The sequence below is a fragment of the Typopeltis vanoorti genome, chromosome 17 (genome assembly GCF_054136105.1).
Source record: "Typopeltis vanoorti isolate ZY-2024b chromosome 17, IOZ_Tvanoo_1.0, whole genome shotgun sequence".
Lineage (NCBI taxonomy): Eukaryota > Metazoa > Arthropoda > Arachnida > Uropygi > Thelyphonidae > Typopeltis > Typopeltis vanoorti.
The window spans coordinates 42,579,949-42,601,419 of record NC_143565.1 but is presented as its reverse complement, the minus strand read 5'-3'; the positions used below and the strand labels follow the sequence as shown (position 1 = coordinate 42,601,419).

Genomic DNA, 21,471 nt, shown 5'->3' with positions numbered 1-21,471 from the left:
GGGTACCAGTGGAGATTGAACTGTCCACTAAGGCTCCAAAAAGTTAAACAGGGCTAAAAACGGCCTCGCTTACTCCCTATATATACGGGAATAATAAAAAAAAGGCGTTAGCTGATTACATTATTTTAATTCATTAGTTTTCATAAATTATTTACAATATTATACGATGCCTTTCAATATTTTTATTTTATCATCTCTCTATACTTAAAAATGAAAGGATCGTGGCCTAACACTTGAGAATAAATCATGAGCTTTGAGGTGTGGTCATTTGTTGTTTCCGCTCAATTTGAGGAAATGGCCGTCAAAGGGTTTAACCTTGACACGTGAACGTTCGCAATGACAAGGTCTAGTTAACGGGATCTTACCAGCTCTCTTGGCCAGTACAAACGATAAGATATTGTTTAGTCATCAGTTAACCGTTGGCCAGTAATGACACCAATGTTAACAGATGACTGAAGAACAAATGGAGAATCAATAGTTATAAAAAAGACACGATAAATTTTTGTCATAAGAGATCATGGGGGGGGGGGTCGGAGCGAACGAAGAAGAAGGGATTCCACAGTATATAGTGATAATTCTATCGCGAAAAGTTGGAAATTTATGGCGCATTTACTAGCATGGATGGATCAATGGAGAAAAATCCATTTATATAGTATATAGCAGGGGTGGGCAAGTTCTTCGGTAATAAGAGACGCAGAAAATATTATTTTAAAATTGTATTTATAAATAATAAAAAATACAACTATATAGTAGTCCTACTCACTAAAGAAGAATATGTTTAATCTCTATTCGTTGGCTTTGATCGAGTCTTCATTCATGCAGAATAGTTTAAAATCTGGCTGGTAGGATGTCAAAGCTGTTCTAAGAAGTTCGGTGAGGTGGCTGTTAGTGAGGATAGCATAATGCTTTGACTTGACAAATTTCATTACAGAGAAGAGAGATTCACAGCAGTAAGTTGTCCCAAAAACATAGAGTAGTCGGAAGCCAGTTTTTTGAAGATTGGGATACTTTGCTTCTGGCATTTGTTTCCAAAAGTCAGTTACAGAAGAGCTTTTATGTACTAGCTTCAACGCCATATCTTCCTGCAGCTCAATAAGCTGTCTCTATTGAAGCAACATCCGTGGTAAAAGGTGCAACAATAGGACATCCACGGTTGATGACATCAATCACAAAAGGATTCACAAGAAATTCAAAACATGGCTTTAACTTTTTTTTAGTTTCTCAAACCTATTCTCAAGATCATTCTAAAGTGTTTCTAAGTTTTCTTCGTATTGTTCGTATTTCCGTTTTGTACTCTTCTTTGCTCAGTCATTTTAAACAAGGGTTTTATAACGTTCACTAAAATCAATCTTAATTATTTATTAATCAGAAAAGTACTTATCTACACTAAAATTCATTAGTTATGTTCCGCTACCACTACAAGCGGGTAACTTGTGTGTACTGTATGAAGAGTGATGACGTAGAGTCCAGGCAACAGAGGCGATGGGTAATGCAGCGATCATAGTAGTAACATTTGGAACTAATTTTGGCGGGAGCGATACAGGCCATAAAATGTCGAAACACTTTTTACCAACCAAATATGATAATAAAATCCACATTAACAACCTTTTGGCCAGTACCATTTAAAAGCTAAAAATGTAAAGTTTTAAAATATATGTTTTTTACTTTACTTTTACCTCTTTTTTACTTATCTTTAAAGCATTTATGAAATAAAAAAATTCTAATATTGGTACATACTATACTACTATACATTATTACTATAAAAGTTTAGAAAAAATGGCAATGAAAACCAATATTGTCTCAGGAGCCGCACGCGGCTCGCCAGACGCAGTTTGCCCACCCCTGGTATATAGCATAGATCAGTGTTTCTCAACATGCGGACCCAGGGCCGTAGCCAGATTAGATCGCGCCGTGAGGCAAGCAATTAAATATCGCCCTTGATGGATTATAAGACAAAAAATATAAGAAAATCTCAAATTACTATTTTGTTTTTATTACAAGAGAAACATTAATGCAAAACAATTACATAATAATATTAATTAAATATTTGCTCTACGGGGATATCGCACAATAAAACTGTTTATAAGCTCTTCTAAATTTAAATTATAAGCTATGTCCGCCTCTATTGATATAGTTGCTAGACCCACCAACCAAAAATTAAAAATTATTTGCGAACAGCAATAACCCAAGAAAGATATTGCTATTCGGAAATAATTTTTAATCAGTTTAAGCTTGGAAAAACTTCTTTCCGCACTTGCTACGGTGCCTACCGTAATATGGCTGAACGAACGCCCTTATTAAGTGGAGCCGTGAGGCAGGCTGCCTCTATGCTACACCCTGTCGACGATGTTGCGCGGACCACAGGTGGTCCGCAGGCAGACAAATTAAACAAATAAATATATTTTTTAGTTATCCAAGCAAAACAATTAAAACTGAATAGGTAAGTAAAAATTATTGAAATAAAATGGATACTGAAAAAAAAAAAAAAGCGACACAATGTTCATTCCCTGAGCATTCTGCCGTACAATAATTTGTAGCGGCTGAATGACGAGTAATAAAAGAGAGGTGAAGTGAACAACAATATGGTTTTATTGCTTCCACCTTCCCTTGCTATTTTGTCAGTTTTGAAGTAAACGTGCTATCCACATTTCAACCAATTGCTTGTTGTTTATTGATTTTTATTATTGAAAGTTTTCCTCCTTCAACCAAGGCTCAGTATATCTTCAGAAATTCATAAGTGCAAAGTGATACTTGGAAAAACTGTATCGTGAGTTAACCCCAGTATTTATATATTTTTTTACGTCACCAATGAATTGGGCAACTTGTGGAGGGGTTGAAATGCCTCTGACATATTTCTTACTGATGTGGCAACCAATAGCTAGTTCACGTTCAAAGTCACTGAGCTCAATTGACCTACCCATTCTGCTCGTACTTCTTATTACTGAATAACACACAGCTCCGTGCCTCCTTTTATACCGGTAAGTGAGGTCGTAGTGATATCTAGACGTCAGTTTGCGAATTACAGAGGGTGTCCGGATACTTTTGAGCAGATTTTCCGAATAACTTTTATAAGAAATTTTGTGGGTTCGCGATCCATTTCATGCTTACAGCCACGAGAAGAACATTTCGTTAACGAAAAAAGAAGAGTTAATTGAGCTTTCAAGTGACAGTCAGCTTAAAATGCAGTTCCGTGATCTTGGCTTGGCTTGATTCTGGATCTCGCCTTCAGTGAGGAGTGAATTTTCCGAATTATCTGAAGAAGCATTGAAAATCGTCATGCAGTTTTCTACATTCTATCTTTGTGAGAAAGGATTTTCATCGCTCCTTCAAATAAAAACAAAATACAGAAATCATGTTTGTGTGTGTGTGTGTGTGTCGATCTTCGAGTGAAGTTGACCAATATTGAACCAGATAACCATCAACTCTGCATAGGGAAGCTAAACCATCTCAGTAAAAGTAAGTTGAATTATCTAATCATAATTAGATAATTCAACTCACCAGAACTGAATTATAGTGCCAACTATAGAACGTTCCTAAATAACAACAAGTGATATCATCCACGCTCTATGAATGTATTGTACGCGCTCTGTTCTTTGTTTAATATAATTGGAATCGGTTGATTATAGTTTGTAACAGTTTTTTACTTTTTAGTGCCTTACATCAGTTATGTACCCTGAAGATGCCAACAGCCTTAGTTGGTGAAACTAGTTGGTATAACTTAGTTGTTTATTATATGCACTTGATCAATATAATCCCATTAAAAGTCTTTCCAGAGCTTTTTGGTCAAGAAAATTAAATGTTTTTTTTAACATAATTAGATCATATTATTTATTTGTTTAATAAAAATTAAAACTTTGTTCAATGATGATACACTTTTAATCATTTACTTCCAATTAAATAAAATTACATAAATTAGTGGTCCATAGAATTGTTTTAGGCATTTTACTGGTCCTTGGGCTTAGAAGGGTTGAGAAACGCTAGCATAGATCTTTGTGGTTGCAAAGGCTTTATTCCACTCAACACCGACCTTTATTCTGTTATGATGTTAATCCTTTATACTGGTATTTCAGTATTCTTAAAACTGTTTTTCTAAGAACTATCTTCCCTATTTTATTCAAGTCTTACAAGATGTGCCCCCCCCCACTCTCTCTCTCTCTCTCTCTTATGTTATATAGGAGCAATTTATTCCAAAAAGAATTTTTCCTTTTTTTTTTTTTAACTCGAAGTCATATGAACAGCACTGCAGCTGTAAAGTTCTCCACATATAAAAGACATTTGTTTGTAAAGGATAATAAATCCGTTACCCTTTGAATCCTTATGATCCAAAGTTGAGGAGAGAGAGAGAGAGAGAGAGAGAGAGAGACCACTTGAGGACTGCTGCGTCTACCAGTCTCTGCGGAAAAATAAACATTAGTGAGGTCAATATCTTAGAAGCCCGGGCTTTGGAAGATATATTTCCTGTCCATAACGCGAAGAATATTTATAAAGTCGTATACGGAGATGGCAGGGCTTATTTCTTTATGAAATCTCTGGATTTTCCTTCAATAAACAAACAAGCCGCATTGATAAACACAGAATTATGGAAATAGGATTAACATTCCTATTATTATTCAAATTAGATTCATAAGAACCAACTCACTTGGTAGTAACATGCCACTGGACCTAATGTAAAGAAAGACCAGAGGAGAAATAGCAATAGATTCCGATGAGAACAGTTTCAGCTGTATATTCACAAGACACAACCAGCCAACCAAAGTGAATATATTTTTGACAACTACACATTTTGCTTTTATAGATGTCTTAGCTCGCAATCTCAAGGAGCTGTTTGTATTTTTTTTTTTTTTGTCTCTTCAACGGTCATCGTTAAAAGATATCACACGTCTTTCGGGAGAAAACTCTTTATATTATCAGTTTCAGATAAAACCCATCTCATTTCGCAAACATCCCGTTTTTTAAAGAAAGGAATTTTTTTTTAAATCTAAGTTGGTCTGTAGTTATTTTCTATATTCTATGAAAATTTTACTGTAATTCACTTTTTTTTTCCTCAGAGGAATTTTTTTTTTTTCCATACTTCATTATTAACGAAATCACAAGATAAATCAATATATGGATTCCTTTTATAAGCATAAATTTTGAGAGCTGCTTTTAAGGATTTTTTTTTTAAACGTCATAAGATTCGAATTATAATTTTCCTATGAGTAAAAGTTAATGTTATTTGGAACATTTTACAAAATGTATAACATTAGTTCGTTTCGTTCGGATTTTTGAGGTCAAATTTTGAAATTCGACCCCGCCCCTTAACATCATACATGTCCGCTAGGAGATGTGTTTTTTATTATGGGAAATACTAAGGACAGTGATCAGAGCTTACACCACTTTTACTACGAGTTGCCCCTGTCATGAAAGTTTGCTTACGCTTGGATCCGCCGAAACTTTTATAGTTTCTATATTCGGCATGAAACTCTTGTAGTTTCTCGATTCGGCTTTGAAATAATGTTGGATTCAATATCTACTCATCATACGTATCAAGGATTTCGGCCTAGTATGGCCTGTTCCGGCCTTAGAAGTCATCGTTGAATCGTTTAAGAGGACATCCTGGTTTTCTTTTTCCTAATGGCTTGTACTTTAAGGCTTGTTTTGGTAATCTTTCTGTTTTCATTCTTTGAACGTGTTCCATCCATCTATGTTTATATTTTTAAATTTTTTTCTTAATTTTTTTTTTCCAATTACTGGTTCTTGGTTTAATTCTTTCATAATATCTTCGTTTCTTTTGTGATCAAATAGGGTATACTTTGCAGTTTTTCTCATAAACTTCATTTCTGCTGTTGTTAATCTTTGTTTGTCTTTTTGTTTTATTGTCCAGATTTCGCTTCCATACATTAAGACCGGAAGGGCTAATGTATTGTATACTTTTAGACTGGTTTGTTTTTGAACTAGGTTTGGTTTAAATATAGAGTTAATTACTCCTATTATTTTTAAATATTTTGCAATTTTTATGTTTATATCTTTTTCATTTTAATAAGTGATCATACATCCTAGGTAGTTAAATGAATTCACCTGTTCTAGGATCTACTTAATTTGAATAATTGAAATTTTGTATTTAGACGCGTTACTTAAAGTTTGTCGAGTCATCTTGGATCATTTTTAGTAGCAAGATTTGGCAAAAAAAAAAAAAAAGTCGAAACAATTCAAATAATCACTCTGCTCTGACTGGACTGAATTTAATGAAACTTGATATTTACGATTTCTTCTAAAATTTGTTGTAGTGCGGTCGCCAGGAGGACATCATGTCAGATTGCCTGTGGTAGGAAATACTTGTTTTCGAATGACTAGACGGAGTTTCAACCAGGTCTTTCCAATTGAAGGACACAAGAAAAAACAATGAAAAGACCCTCGGTAAGGGCTGAAAGTGAACTAACTGGTCTCATACAGAGCGGCAGGATTTTTTCTTCCTTGAAACTTGAGTTTTTCACCCCTCAAAAAAGGAAAAAATTGTCGGAGAATACGTGCAATAGACACAATACATTGTATTAGTTGCTTCGACAGTATTCCGAACCCGATTCCAAGATCTGTACTCTCTTCTGAGTTTTAGATTCAAACAAACCATGTTAAGTGGCAAAGCAATACAAAATCACATAACAAATGACATAATGAATGAATTGGATGCTGTATAAAACCAGAAAGTTCGGAAATGTAGATACAACATACCACTGCAAGCGCCTTTGCAGAATGTTTAAGATATGCTACTTAATTAACAAGAAAGAAAAATTAGAAGTGTAAGACTGCGTTCTCTGGCACACTGTTCTGAAAGGCGTCCTGTTTTTATTTTTCAAGCCACTGCAGGACTACAGTAATCTGGGTAGTGAACTCATACCGGGAGATGAAATTCATCTCTCCCAAACGTTTGTTGGAGAGAAGAAACGCGAACCGCTTGGCCAACCAGGCTGGCCTAGAATGTGTTTGACATTAAACATCAAATGGAGAGAAGATACGCGAACCGCTTGGCCAACCAAGCTGGCCTGGAATGTGTTTGATATTAAACATCAAATGAATGCTTTTTACGGGGGGGGGATAGACCTGTGTGTGTGTGACACACACACACACACAGGTCTATGTCTATGTGTCTATGTGACACACACACACACACACACACACACACACACACACACACACACACACACACACACACACGTACGTGTATATTTTGTGAAATATACTTAGCCACCACTGCCTATGCAAAGTAAACAGTCTCTCGTGCCAAAAAGTTCTCTCTCACTCTACATGCTGTCATATAGTGAACACTTCTGGCAATTTCTTAAGCAACCAAATTTCAATTGCCATCCATGATGTATTACTTTCGTAATGAACTTGATCTGACTGCATCGAGAAAAAAAAAACTATTAAAAAGAATGACTAAGTACTTTTATCCTTGAGGCAAGTTTCCCACAAGTAATATCAAAATAAAATATTCAAAATACGAGAAGTGGTGAATCATATTTTAAAGATAAAATGAAACTTACGCCATTCGTTTATTAACTATTTTTACATAAGCTAGTATAGTATTTTTTGTTTTGTAATTGGAAAAATCTGAAGAAATATTTTTTTTCTAAAATCTTCTAATTTTCATTCCAGAACTTGGAATGTGAAACTAAAAAGAATTGCTTAAAAAAACTATTTAAGTCGTAAATTATTTTTATTATGTAAACATCGCCAGAATCTTTTATACACAAGTATTCCAAAGTAGTATTAGTGAGGAATTTAACCACTAGATTTGCAACTAATCATAATGATAAGAATATATATATATATATATATATATATATATATATATATATATATATTCATTTTTCTAAATTAACTGACTTAAACTCGGGTTTAAGTCAGTTAATTTAGAAAAATGAACATATCCCAACCCCGAGTTAATAGTACGTTTCATATATATATATATATATATATATTAACATGTGTGAATTTTTTTCAATGGCTAGCTTCCAGAAATGGATTGGTTTTAGAGCAGACCTCGACAAACAATTATTAAATATTTTTATAGGCAAAATACTTAAAGAATGAATAAAGTCATATGAATAAAACAAAAGCAGCTAACTTTGGTAGAATTAGTAATCCGCAGTATTACACATGCCAAGTGAACCGTCAGCATTGGGTGACTTCAGTGATAAACTTAGAATAAGGCACCTTTGATCTGTGAACTGACCTGACGGATTCTGCTAAGAATGGCAAAGTTATGGGGAAAAGCTGTCATCAACAGCAGATTAAGGGAAACTGAAAAGACAAGTAACAGCTGTCGCAATCCCTCTATAAATCTGTTTTTCTAGGAATCACAACTGCGCGGCAAGCTTTGAAAAGTTCAACTACTCGGATTTCATTTTCAGTAGTCGTGATGTGAAAACTATACGGATAAGTGAAGAGAGGCATTTGAAGTCCAAAGAGATATTCAGTTTTTATGAGAGGAGATGTATTTCAGTGTTATGGCCCAAGCAAGTCAGAGAATATTTAATGACGTTATATAAGTGTATATATTTTACAAGGCCTTAACTTTTGCCCTGTACTTAATGCATAAACTAAATCAGTATAAGTGGGTAGAATAAATATATAAAAATAGGCGCACAGGTTTTATAAGTTCAGCTTCCAGTTTGTATGACATTGTGAGAGATAAATGCATTTTATACCTTTATAAAATAATCATTTTATATCTTTACCAATAATGCATATAGCAGAGAGTATACTTTTAAGTGAGGTATTTTTATTTTATTTATTTATTTTTTTTTTTCAAATTACAGACTCCAACTGGAATATTTGTTTAGAACAGTATTTACATTAATTATTATATTAATTAAAACTGTTAATGTTAATTAAATTTATTTGGAGAAACAAACTTAATTCACTAGCTTAAATTATAATATAAAATATTATATTATAAAAATGATATTATAATATACAAACAATCTAAATGTGCTGTCACATACACACACACACAGACAAGAGGCATTCACTTGCTGTTCACTAGCATTATTGTTCGCTGAACCAAATAACACGGCTATCAGTTCAATTACCATTATTCGAAACATTCTTACATTATACCGTCATTTATTATCCAAGAAAAATGCACACACTAAGTATCCCAGAGACTGGGTTAATAGTATGCATAAAATTCCACATAATTTTTTCCCAAAGGTTGGTGTTAACGTATCTGATTTCGTCTAAGATCGACAGTGCTCGATAAATGTTAATAAATATCCCAAATACCTTGAAACATAATAGTATAGATTAGAATCAGTTTCAGAATGATCACGACTGACGTAAGTGGTCCATTTTCCCGGAAGCCAAATTAAAAATAAAAAAAGCATGGATTCGCACAACTTTATTTATTTATTATTATTTTTTTTAATTTAAGGATCAGACTTTTCCTCTGGGCGCCAGAAAACTTATCGTCGATTAGTAATCGTGATTCTAAGCGACGTCTACTATCCAATCACTCCGTCAAAGAGGTATTCGTCGCTTCAAGGTTCATCCATTATCGGATAAATCGTGAGCAAGCATTTGTATGACCTCGAAAAAAAGAGCTTGGTTCGGTCTGAGAAAACGAATAATATTTTTGAAGCGTTGAAACTGATGGAACAATCAGATAATAACAGCCCTGGAACTTTTTTTTCCCCCTGAAGATTAAGAATATGTGTGGGAGATGCGGTGCCTGTGAATCGTTGAGTAAGAATTTGGTGTTACTTGTTTTTGTTAACGTCTCCGTAGCGCAGCTGAGTGCGTAGTTCGATATGAAAAGACCTAAGTTCGATTCGCGTATGTCAAAAAGAATCTTTATATGGACATTTTCCATTGAAAGTCCATATAAAGTCCGCGCGGTTAGCCTAGTGGCTTTGCGCTTCACAACCATATGCCTGGGAAGGAGTGTCCTGGGTTCGATTCCCGTCGCCAACGTGAGGAGCTTAAGGATCTTCTTAAGCTTCTTCTAAAGACCTTCCTCAGCCATAGCCAAGTTAGCCGTGGACAGTAGGGTTCCCCCCCCTCCAGTTTATCTGGGGTTTTTCATCCCGCAAGCAGGCAAACCGGTCCCGTGATCTACAGCCATAAATACTTAACCTCCCATGAGGGGGGGGGGGGCTCAACTCGTCCCAATAGGGACGGGGAAGAAAAGGGAGGCAACTCCATACGAATAAATAAATAAAGTTGAAAGTAATCCACCAATTTCATACGGAGTTAGCAGAATTTTCTCTCCCGGAAAAAAACTCGGGTTTTTCATCCCTTAAGGGGACAAATCACTCAGAGAACACGTGCCATTAATAGACAAAAAAACTATTAGTGGGCGGCAGATGGAGTAGTTTGCATGGTGGTTTAAGTACTGTAGATTGTGGATCATGATTTGCGAAGTGCTCTCCCCTGATGAGTCATTAGATTCCACTGAAGTGTCAAGTAATAAGAATAACAATGTTTCTTGTGTAATGACAATAGGTGAATCTTACAACAAGAAGGAAAATTTCGGCAATTCATTAGAATTAATAGAATTAAGCAAATAAAACTAGTTAAGAACGTAAAATTCCATTTTTAATGGGATCCTATCGTATTTGACACTATTATTATGACATAATAAGACTGAATGTAAATAACACTTCCTTATAATGACTGAATCAAAGCATTACACTTCATTATACCTTGTTAGTGTTATCATTATCATCATCATGCCATAATCCTCTGGACTGTTTAACAATGTCTAACATGCACTCCTAAAATTTCAACAGATTCTCAGTAAAATGTGATATTATCCCTGGACTTGGACGCGAGTGTCTCAATCTTTGACGCTTCAAAGACTGAGATATCATCAGTGATATAACTACGATTGATAGTTCCATCATATAGCTTTTCTGTAGCTTCTGTTGAGAACTTGAGAATTTTTGTTGCCTCTTCCACACAACAATTTCTGCGTAAAGCCCACCGAAAGACTGGAGCTCAGATCGGCCTCCATGGTCTCAAATCAGCAACACGCTGGACATCGATGAAGTCAAAGGCCACCATTGTTTTCCTTACATTGATTCTGTCATAACCGCGTAGCCAAAATTTAATAAAGCAACTCCTGTAAACTACGTTATTTCCTCCGATCAATGACACTAAAACATGAGGAATTAGAAATATTCAGGAGTGTGCTGGCAGTGGTATAATTGTAATATGCCCTATTTCGGACAAACAGAAAAAAAAAAAAAGAATAATAAAATTAAACAACGCATCGAGGAACATGCCAGAGGCATTACTAATCAGAAACTCAATGTTATGGCGTTGTCATGACAACTATTAACCTCGATTAAACCGGCATGAATTCACCAGATACCAGGTGACAGGGAACGTGCCAAAGTCTTCATATCGATGTTATTAGACGGCAAGAAAAGCTCAGAATTCGCAGAGATTTTATCAAACTCTAGACATTTAAATATAAATCCCAGTTTTGATCAAACTCATTGAGTTATGATGCAGACGCTACGCAAGCACGAGCCCTACAATATCAAAGAAGTGCACGAAAACCGTTTGAATAACTGCAATTCCTTCGTTTTCTATTTTTCAGAACTGAGATGACTCACCCAAATTTAAAAGAGATCCTTAATTAAAGTTTATTAAATTCCCTCCAGAAGAGAGAGAGAGAGAGAGAGAGAGAGAGAGAGAGAGAGAGAGAGAGAGAGAGAAAAGTTATTGTATGTAAGCAAATGGGCAGACAAAACGCATCTAAAACCTACCATTCTATCTTAAAATTCTCAGACAATTTTGAATCTCATCAACATAAGGATTAAAAAGCATTTCAAAGATGTCCAAGTGCTGTGTTTCTAAGGTAAAAAAAAATTCAGAGCTTATCGGGAAAAAATGCTTCGACTTCTTTGGATTTAACTGTAATATAGCATAATTCTAAATATAGTCTCTTCTTCGACATAAGAGCGTTACGAGGGTTCGAATCCTTCAACAGTGTAAAACGCTGCTGTGAAAGGATTCGGAATAATGTATGAATATTTGGAAATATGGAGGAAAAGGGGTTGAGAGACTGGCGTTTGGGACTACTCAATACACTCTATTAACACCAATTACAGCTTAAGTAAAGAAGATTAAGTATTAAGTGATACACAGGTATTCAATACTATGTACTGAATCTCTAAAAAGAGTGAAATCAAAAGGTATTTTTATAACCTCAGCAGTTTCGTGGTCAGTTTTTCACATGGAAAACATAATTCCATGCAATACACACAGACAGTGTTAAGATCTGTGTATGGATGATGAACTCAAAATGATAAAATATGATAAAAATTTCTACATGTAATTTCTAATATCATAATAAAGTTAGATTTTCATAATTTGGGGATACTCATAGAATCTCGCAAGAGATGACCTTTCTTCACCACCTGTATTCACGTGGAAAAGAATTATTCGAAACATTACAAAAGGAGAAGGATATAGAATTTGCATTATACATTTTTCTGACTTTCCCTGTCATATGAGATGAGCATATTCAAGTTTTTTACAAAAATTATTATTATTAATAATAAAACCTTCATGGAGTCAAAAGACTCATCGCGGGAGGTCCCAATTATTTCAAATCATCCGAAGTACAAGAAAGACATGAAATTCCTTAGATATCCTTTAATTCAATTTAAAATCGATTAAACTAAGAGCTGATGATTTTCATCGCCTGGTGTAACATCAAGAACTAATAGCCAATTCAGTCTTCAGAAATAAGGTTCATGCACGCTAATATGCTATACATTTTCAACTTTTCGAGGGTAAGATTGTCATAAAAATTGAGTACGATATTCAAAAAAAAAAAAAAACCTCATGCATTTTGATGTGTTTTTACTGCATTAATGTAAAAAATTAAAATTAATGCATATACAATATAAAATACTTCTTAAAGAGGTGAAATTCTGTGTTCCATAACTTTTCATTAGAAGGAGAATTATTCTGAAAGTTATGAAGCAATATAATCTTAATCTTAAGATTAAATCTTATAAATATAGCCTGTCTTAAGATTAAAAACATTCATTAAAGATCATCATCGTTAATGTCGTATCACAGCCTGTGTGGAGGGAGGAGTGGATAGCACTCCTCCCTCCAACCAATGTATCGTGCATTCGAATACCCAGTCTTTAGGTGGAAGATGGATTTCGTCGTCCTGTGTGTAAACCATCATACTGGAAGCCTGAAGTGGCTTGAAAAAGTTCTGTTTTGTCTATAGATTAGAGTTTTCCAATTATGTAAAAAATAATTTTGAAGAACAAAAAAACTCAACCTACCCATGATACTGATGTACTATAGGTTTACAACTTTTCGTGGATAGGAATCACATTTAGAAAAAAAATTTGCGAAATAGCATTTAAAGTTGATTTTAATATAACTATATTAAATCTGGTAAATATTATTACTATATAAATATATATAAATTACTATATTATTATTATAACTATGTATCTGACAAATAGTATTGTAGGATATATCAAAAACGTAACAGCATTTTTTTTTTTAGAAAATGTTTATTTATTATTTATTTTTATTAATTTGACTATTAAATATATATATATATATTTGTTTTGTTTTATGCGGCATGGAGGAAGGAAGGAAGTCTAAAGCACTGTGACACTCCGTTACTGAGGGAAAACGGGGAGGGACAGAAGTCTCGATGCCAAGTGTGACCATTTAATACGACCACTTGGTTCATATTCAAATAATCATTTACAGCATTTATTAACTAAGCAAAACTTTTCGCTCTGTAAACGCAAACGTTTCAGATGCATTGCACAACAATAACAACAATAATAATAACTGGTAAATTTATTGCCTACAGTTATAATTTAGCACTAATTTTCCTAAACATTAAAATCATATTCTGTACAGTAAATCTCTGCAATTTATTTGTCAGGTCGTTCACAGAGGAAATAAAATAAATTACAAGATAACACAGCCGCTCAACTTCTAACGACAACCTATTTCCTGTCACACATAACGCATTTGACTGCTTTTATCGCTGTTACTATTTCTTTCGTATGTATAGTACCGGTTGCTAGGGTAACTTTACGACGCCTGATCGTTGGGAAATTGTTAATGTTAAAAATTGTGACTGTTCTTTTAAACACATTTTGCTAAATGTATACATAATAAACACCATCTTACCTTTGTGTCCAAGGACAAACGTGCGGTCGTATACTTTGACGCGTAAACAAGTAAACCGCTGACAGAATGACCCGAGACGTTTCAACCCATGTAGTTTTGAACATTCGTATCCGTTCTCATGCAAGCATTGCGATAACAGGACATCATGACGTGGAGTACAGTTGGGCAGCTTATTAACAGGATGGAGGGGATAAAGAAGGTGGGGGGGAACTGTCGGTTAGGCGCTACACTGCAAGCTAATTGGATGCTACGGGACACTCTTCAAGATTAAATACCACATTTCAAGGTGTCGTTTCAGTGACCTTATATCTGTCACGTGTTTTAACCAATGCTCGGATTGGTAGAAAATAACTATTGAGGTACCTAAAATATAAATGAACAAGCGAAACACGAAACATCGCTCTGGTTCCCCCCCCCCCACAAAATAAAAAACAAAAAAAGACTGGACGGGTCAAAACAAAGTAACCTTCCCGAATCCGAATATATATATATATATATATATATATATATATATATATATATATATATATATAGTATTATATATATATATATATTATTGATATACAAATATATATATATATTTGTTGAGAAACAATCAAAACAATTTTTAGCTTCCTTGATATTTTATAGGCTAATCTTGCTATACCTTCCTTCACTAATGTATAGTTTAATTATTCTATTTCGGCAATGGAGATTCAATGGAGTCAAATAAGAGTGAACTGGTGAAACTGTATTGGCTCTATTTTTCAAGCTAGTTCTACTTGACATATTTGATATCGGCTCTGAGTTTAGAGAATATACAGAAATTTTTCAAAGTTTCAGTGTGCAATTCCTTCTTATACCGAAACAATGTTACTGGTAAATATAATTTTGTTTTCAGTCTATGTCCCAGATTATAATAGTACTGGTACAGTATTTATTGCAAATCACTTTCCAGTGGATGCTGAATTGGTAGAAAAGTAGTGTTCGACCACAGATGCGAGAACCATGGTTGGCGGATTGCCAAGAAGAGTCAATTCATGTTGTTGGGGAGAAAGGAATAAGGCGATGTACGAATTCGTAACCAACACGCAAAATCACGTGCTTTATACGTAAAGTTTTTCAACTGTTGCACAAGCAAAATAATTACCACTTTAAAAACGAGAATTTTCATAAAAGAAAAGCTAATTTTCTGACGTATAATAGTAAACACTCATCCCTCGAAACACGTTGATTACCCTATTATCGGAATTAATCCGCCTTCTTCTTCTGCCATGCACAGAAGTGTTGAAGGATCTCGCATCTGTGGTTGGACAGTAGATATCATGCATTCCAGTTATTTTTTGAAAGAAACGCCAACGTCTTAAGGCTTTTTCCAGTAATTTTTCTTATATTTTCAAGCAGGAACTGGTTTAAAAAAAAAAAACAGGCATATTGACTTATTAATATGACTTACTAGTGTTAAAAGTATATGATATTTAAAAAATAAGTACGCAAATACGATTATGCAATTTTACAGACCACAAAAAAAAAAAAAAACTATGTAAGTACGGATATCAGTAATCTCTAGGAGGATATCTCTGATTAGTAACTACCATTGGCTTGCGGATCTAGGATTGCAGTGAAGATTGAGCCTTGAAACGCTATTCGAATTTATTAACAACAAATTTACTTCTATGCTTATTTCAAATTAAAATAATTGCATGCACAACTAAAACAACTTTGAAGTTTAAATTTCAAGAAACTCGTAAAAGAGACGTTGGCAATATCTCCAAGAAACGCAATGGCTCAAAGATTGAAGGTTTTATAGCGTTTAATTTCAAAGCCATATCCTTTTCTCTGTTTGCCTTCGAAAATACTTTATTAAATCCTTGAATGAATCGTACAAAACTTACTACGAAATTGTTGCTGTGAGTGCCGTATTTATGCAACTAAGCTTCTGAAATTGAGATGACTCCTCATTTTTCCTTCTGGCAAATATGTAACTTTTTTTTTTCTTTTGTGAAGTACTATACAAAACTTGAATGTTCTCATTCTGTCGATTTTCTCCGCCGTATAGAATAAAGAGTACTATGATTACAGAGGAATTAGGTTCCAATGTAAGCTTAAGCTTTTCGGCTCAGCTTATGCTCAAGAAAATGCACCGCATTATAAAGGATCGTCCATAGGGAAGGTAAAGCTATTTTCCGAATTTTTAGCTCCTTCCAACCCCATTACAAACTGGAACAAATTATACCCTTTTCTCAAATGTTCTATATATATATATATATATATATATATATATATAAATAACAAGTTTCCCAAAAACGCAAATAATGCTATTTAAATATCTTGTTTCTATAAAATATTTTATTTAATACTAAAATATTAGCCATTCGTTATTAATATTATTAAATTATTATAATTTTATAATATTTTAATAAGGAATAACCAACAAGATATTAGTAATTTATAATAATTCTTTATTTTAATATTTTCACTTTATCATAGCTTAATGATCTGTCCGTGAGGATGTTGAAACAGTCATTCAATGAATAAACATTTCCATCATATATTTATAGTTTTTCAAGTTACAAATTCATCTTAGCGACGCCATTTCACTTTCCGAGGTCGATTTTAGAAAAATGCACTTAACCTTTAAAGTAGTAAAGTGAAATATGTAATTTTTCTTTAGGAAAAAGTCATTAGGAAAAAGAAAACCAGGACGTCCTCTTAAACGATTCAACTATAAATTCTAAGGCCGGAACAGGCAATGCTAGGCCTAAATCCTTGAAACGCATGATGATGATGATGTAATTTTCCTATGTTTGTAGAATTTCAAACTGTGCTAACTATATGACAGTACAATTCGATTTGTTTATTATAAATATAATATATCTTGCATTTCTTTCTTAAACTGATATTCCAGTTTTTAACTGTTGTCTGAGTTTAATCTTTAAACTGTTAATGGCATAAGGATCTGAAAGACTAAACTCTCGATAAACCTCATTCAGTGCTGTGAAGAGTCAAATTAAATTCTGATCTGAATAATAAAGCAATATTTATCTAATATTAATTAATTTTATATAAAATAATTGAACATGTATTTCGTACACTGGACTAAAATATACAAGTTTATAAATTGCATTAGGAAAAACAAACGTGAGAAATATATTTTGAAAAATAAGTGAAATTTTTTTCTATTCGTAAAATATCTCTCTCCTTCCTCCTTCACTGCCGCAAAACCATAACTGTCGCCTTTGCTAACTATCATCCACTGGCACAACAAGACAACCCCTCTCCCTCACATACACACTTCTTCAAGAACATTACACATAATTTACAGACAATCCTAAAGAAAAAGAAAGATGTATTCTACTTTGTAAGGAATATTTTTGCTTATGTACTATTAAGCGCAGTTAAAATGGCGTTAAGTTTGAAGGGGAGGGTATGGATTTTTTTTTTTTTTTTGTGGGGAATAGAGGGATATCTATAAACGATGCTAGGTCACAAAGAAGACAAAGTATTTGTCTTATAAGATGAATTTTTCTGATTAAAATGGCAGCATCGCAATGCATTTAAAAAAAATCTCAGAAATCCTTGACGTATTCACAATAGCATCTTTTATTATTATTATTATTTTTTTTTAAATGAATCCCACCCACGAAACCTATAGTAATTAGTATTAGTACCGTAGGTGGGACAGTCGTTAGATAATACGGAAATCCTGATCTAGAGACCAAACATGAATTTTTTTCCAAATCAGGTTAAACCTTCAATAACCAGGCTGGTGGTCTCACACACCAGTAAATGAAATTCATCTTACACATAAATACATTCATAAATCCACACAGTTGTGCACCCATAGGGGGAAGGGGCCCCCTTTCCCCAAAGAAAATGGAAAAAAACACTAGAAAATTTTTCAAAAATCTTTTCCTAATTAAAATTATTTATTTTTTTAAAATTTATGTTGTGTCGTGTCTTCTATTTCTATACTATTTATGAATTAGAGATCATTGCAGATGCTCATTCATAGGTCGTAGTGTAGTAGTGTGAGTTCTCAAATCGTCTACTCAACTCGGCTCCCCCGAGTTCCATCCAGGCCGGATATTTTACATATATTTATTGGAAATCTTAAAAGCAAAATTTTATATATTTACTTAACATTTCTTGCTTTCTTTCTTAATCATGATGCTTGGGGAATCATGAAGTACATGATACTTGTGACACGAAAGATCCAATATTAGTTCTCTGACACTTTCTGTCACAGAAAGGAGGAAGAAGTGTTCAAAAAAAATCTAAAAAAAGTGTGATACTGTGTAAATAAAATAATATATATGCAGTTTTTATTTATTTATAATTTCACTAGCTCTTAGCTCTAGCTAAAATATCGTCTTCCCCAATTCAAAAGAATATTTGTGAAGTGAGGTGGACTAAAGGAAGATTCAGCGGGTTCCAGGAGTAGGCAAGTAGCATTTTTTAGGTTCATTTTTAGGTCCGATTCTAATAAATCGAAACTATGATGATCGTTTTTCTGGTTATATATGCATTACATGATATATAATAACTGCTGTTTTTCATTTCTGTTCCTTAACAGATACATATTTGTTTAAACTTATTATTCTCAACTCACACATAAATGATTTAAAAGAATTATACAACACAGGATTAAAGCACCTTATTACCACAATTTAGGAGAAGAGCAAATGGGGTTTAGGAGAGAGAGAGAGAGAGAGAGAGAGAGAGAGAGAGAGAGAGAGAGAGAGAGATCTACAATGATGCAATTTATACTCTTTTACAATTATCTGAATTGATGTAGAAAAAAAAAAGCGTTCGACTTAATAAACAAAAATAAGTTGTTTGAAATTTTAGAATAAAAATAAAAGTGAAAAAAATACTCAAATATCATCCTCCAGTACTACAAAAATATTATGGCAACAATAAAATTTGGAACACCTTAATTTTTTGAATTACAAATTGAGAGAGATTTTATGTAGGGATGTCCACTTTCAGTATATCTGTTTAGCTTTTGCCTGGAGGAACTGGTAAAAGAGTATGTTCCCGAAAACATGGGAAAAACTGTGAATGGACAAAATTTACATCATATAAAATATGCAGATGATACAATATTATTTAGAGATAATAAGGAAAACAAAGTATATGATCGAAAACCTACATAAAAACACAAGGACTATGCAAACAAAGTTTAGATACCTTTATAAAACCAAAATAATGGCTGTAGGTTGAAATGAAGAACTTAACTTAGAAGAAATTCAATTTCTTACACAAGATAATCATAGACAGGTTAAATTATGAAGAAGCTATCAAACAGAATAAATTTAGGGTCTACTATGACCAAACTTACAAATATATGGAAAAATACACATCTCTCCGCAGAACTTAAAATCAAAGTATGTAGCTCAATGGTACTGCTCAATGGTACTACTCAATGGTAAGTATGTAGCATGACTGAAATGTAAAAGAATCAGGAGATTAGAGAAGAATTACATTAGCTTATTTCAAATAATAACAAGAATCAAACAAAAACAGTTAAGGTGAAGTTACAATGGTAGGGACATGTGCACAGAATGCCTACTAAAAGATTTCCTCAAGTTCTCCAAGATGAAATAGCAGAAGAAAACATACCTCTGAGAATGCCTACAAGGAAATGAATAGAAAATATTAAGAGTATAAATGGTATGAACTCTTTCAGAAATTTAAATAACTTGGTTGCAGACAGATTGGACTGGAATGCCATCGTTTATGGTATTCCCAACTCGACTAAGCGAATGAAGGGAATGGATGATGATAAAGTGGAAAGATGAAATAAAGGTAATTACTGCTTGCAGTTGAATTTTAGGATAATTTTTATCTTTCCAGATGTATAAGTTTATAACGAACATTTTAGCTGTAACGAATTTTAATGTAGAAATATTGATGAAATTCAGTGATAATCTGCTTATTAGATAGTTTTCACTGCAATTCCTTTTTATTTTTGCGTCATGCTTTGTTTTCTTGCGTTTATTTAATCATTTATAGAGAGGTTTATGCACTATTAACTTAGAAAATCTCAAATTCCTGGAAAGAATTGAGGAGCAAAGCGGAAGTCTTTCAAATAAAAAAAGACAATAATCTCCGCACAGTTTAGTTACTGCTGATTAAAATCATGTAATTGTGATTGTCTGTTGGATGATGTTATATATTACATTTTGGAATATAAATACTTACTTCTTAAGTGCATAAAATAAATAACTAAGGTGAAGTGATCACTACGTCATATGTTTATATATTTCAATATTAAAAATACAGTAAATTCCCGATTGTCAGAGAAGGAGAACAAGGATAATTCAATTAAATATTTAATATATTTAATTTAAGCATTTAAGTATTCATGAATAAATAACAAAAACAGAAGAAGCATTTCAATGAATTACTTAAATTGCATCTATTCTCTATTCCACTTGAAAGTTCACAGAATTCATTAACAATTTCATATATCGCATATTTATTCTCGTTTTTCTAACATGGATAGGATAACTGAATGTTTAAAGATTAAATACAAAGTAATAACTTCGGAGAGTCGAGTAAGCTGAGGATGTCATAGATAAATCGGGCAAAACTGGAATATGAGCCATGACTATCCTAGGATGAAAGCTGACCAACATCCTCACGTATTCATAAAGCACTACTTTCAGAGAGCGTCAGTAATATGATAGTCTCAAGATCCCACTAGCCTTGAGTCTGTTTTGAAATACTCTATTAGGTATGCTGATTCAATTCGTGAACTAAAGTCATGAATAATGAAACTGATTCACCCGAGTTTGAAAAAAAAAGTTTCATTAACCCACAAGCTCCCATGACTCAGGATAGAAATATGTGTCGTCTGCTCGTTATCGTTAACAGATTTAGTGTTAAAAAATCAAGATTTAGTCTTGATAATGTCTCGGATGACATTATAAAGATAATTTCCCAAGAATGTAAGAAACACTGGAATATATAAATGCATAAATTATTTATCGACCGAAATTAAAGTTGAAGTTATCTATTATTATGGTAATCAAATTTCCTCAGTTCTGTATAGAAGTGCAAATGTTATACAAAATTTATAAAGGAGAGTTTAAAGTAAATAGTAAACCATTGTAGCACTAGTCTAAAATTCATGGTAAGAAAATAATTGGATCTGTTGTTATGAGACGTTGAGTTGTCAATATTATTATAAGTGCATCGCAAAATGGCTTTATTAAAAGGAAATTCTATTAACAAACAATCGAAGTGTAGAAACCGTAATTTCTATATTAACTCAGGATGAAAGCATGTGCAATCTTATAGCACATTAATCCGAAA

At 33.4% G+C, this 21,471-nt stretch overlaps 1 protein-coding gene across 3 annotated transcripts in view; it reads right to left on the bottom strand.

The window, feature by feature from the left end:
- Positions 1 to 21,471, bottom strand: part of LOC150097323 (septin-9-like) — a 248,179-nt gene that overhangs the window by 143,837 nt on the left and 82,871 nt on the right. The window contains exon 1 of one of the 3 annotated variants that reach the window (XM_090407757.1): positions 14,170 to 14,328. The exons of 1 other annotated variant lie outside the window; for it this stretch is intronic. The gene's annotated coding sequence lies outside the window, so the exon portion shown is untranslated. Of the gene's footprint in view, positions 1 to 8,104; positions 8,127 to 14,169; positions 14,329 to 21,471 lie in introns of those variants that run through there. One more of the 3 variants, XM_090407755.1, reaches the window with a different exon arrangement.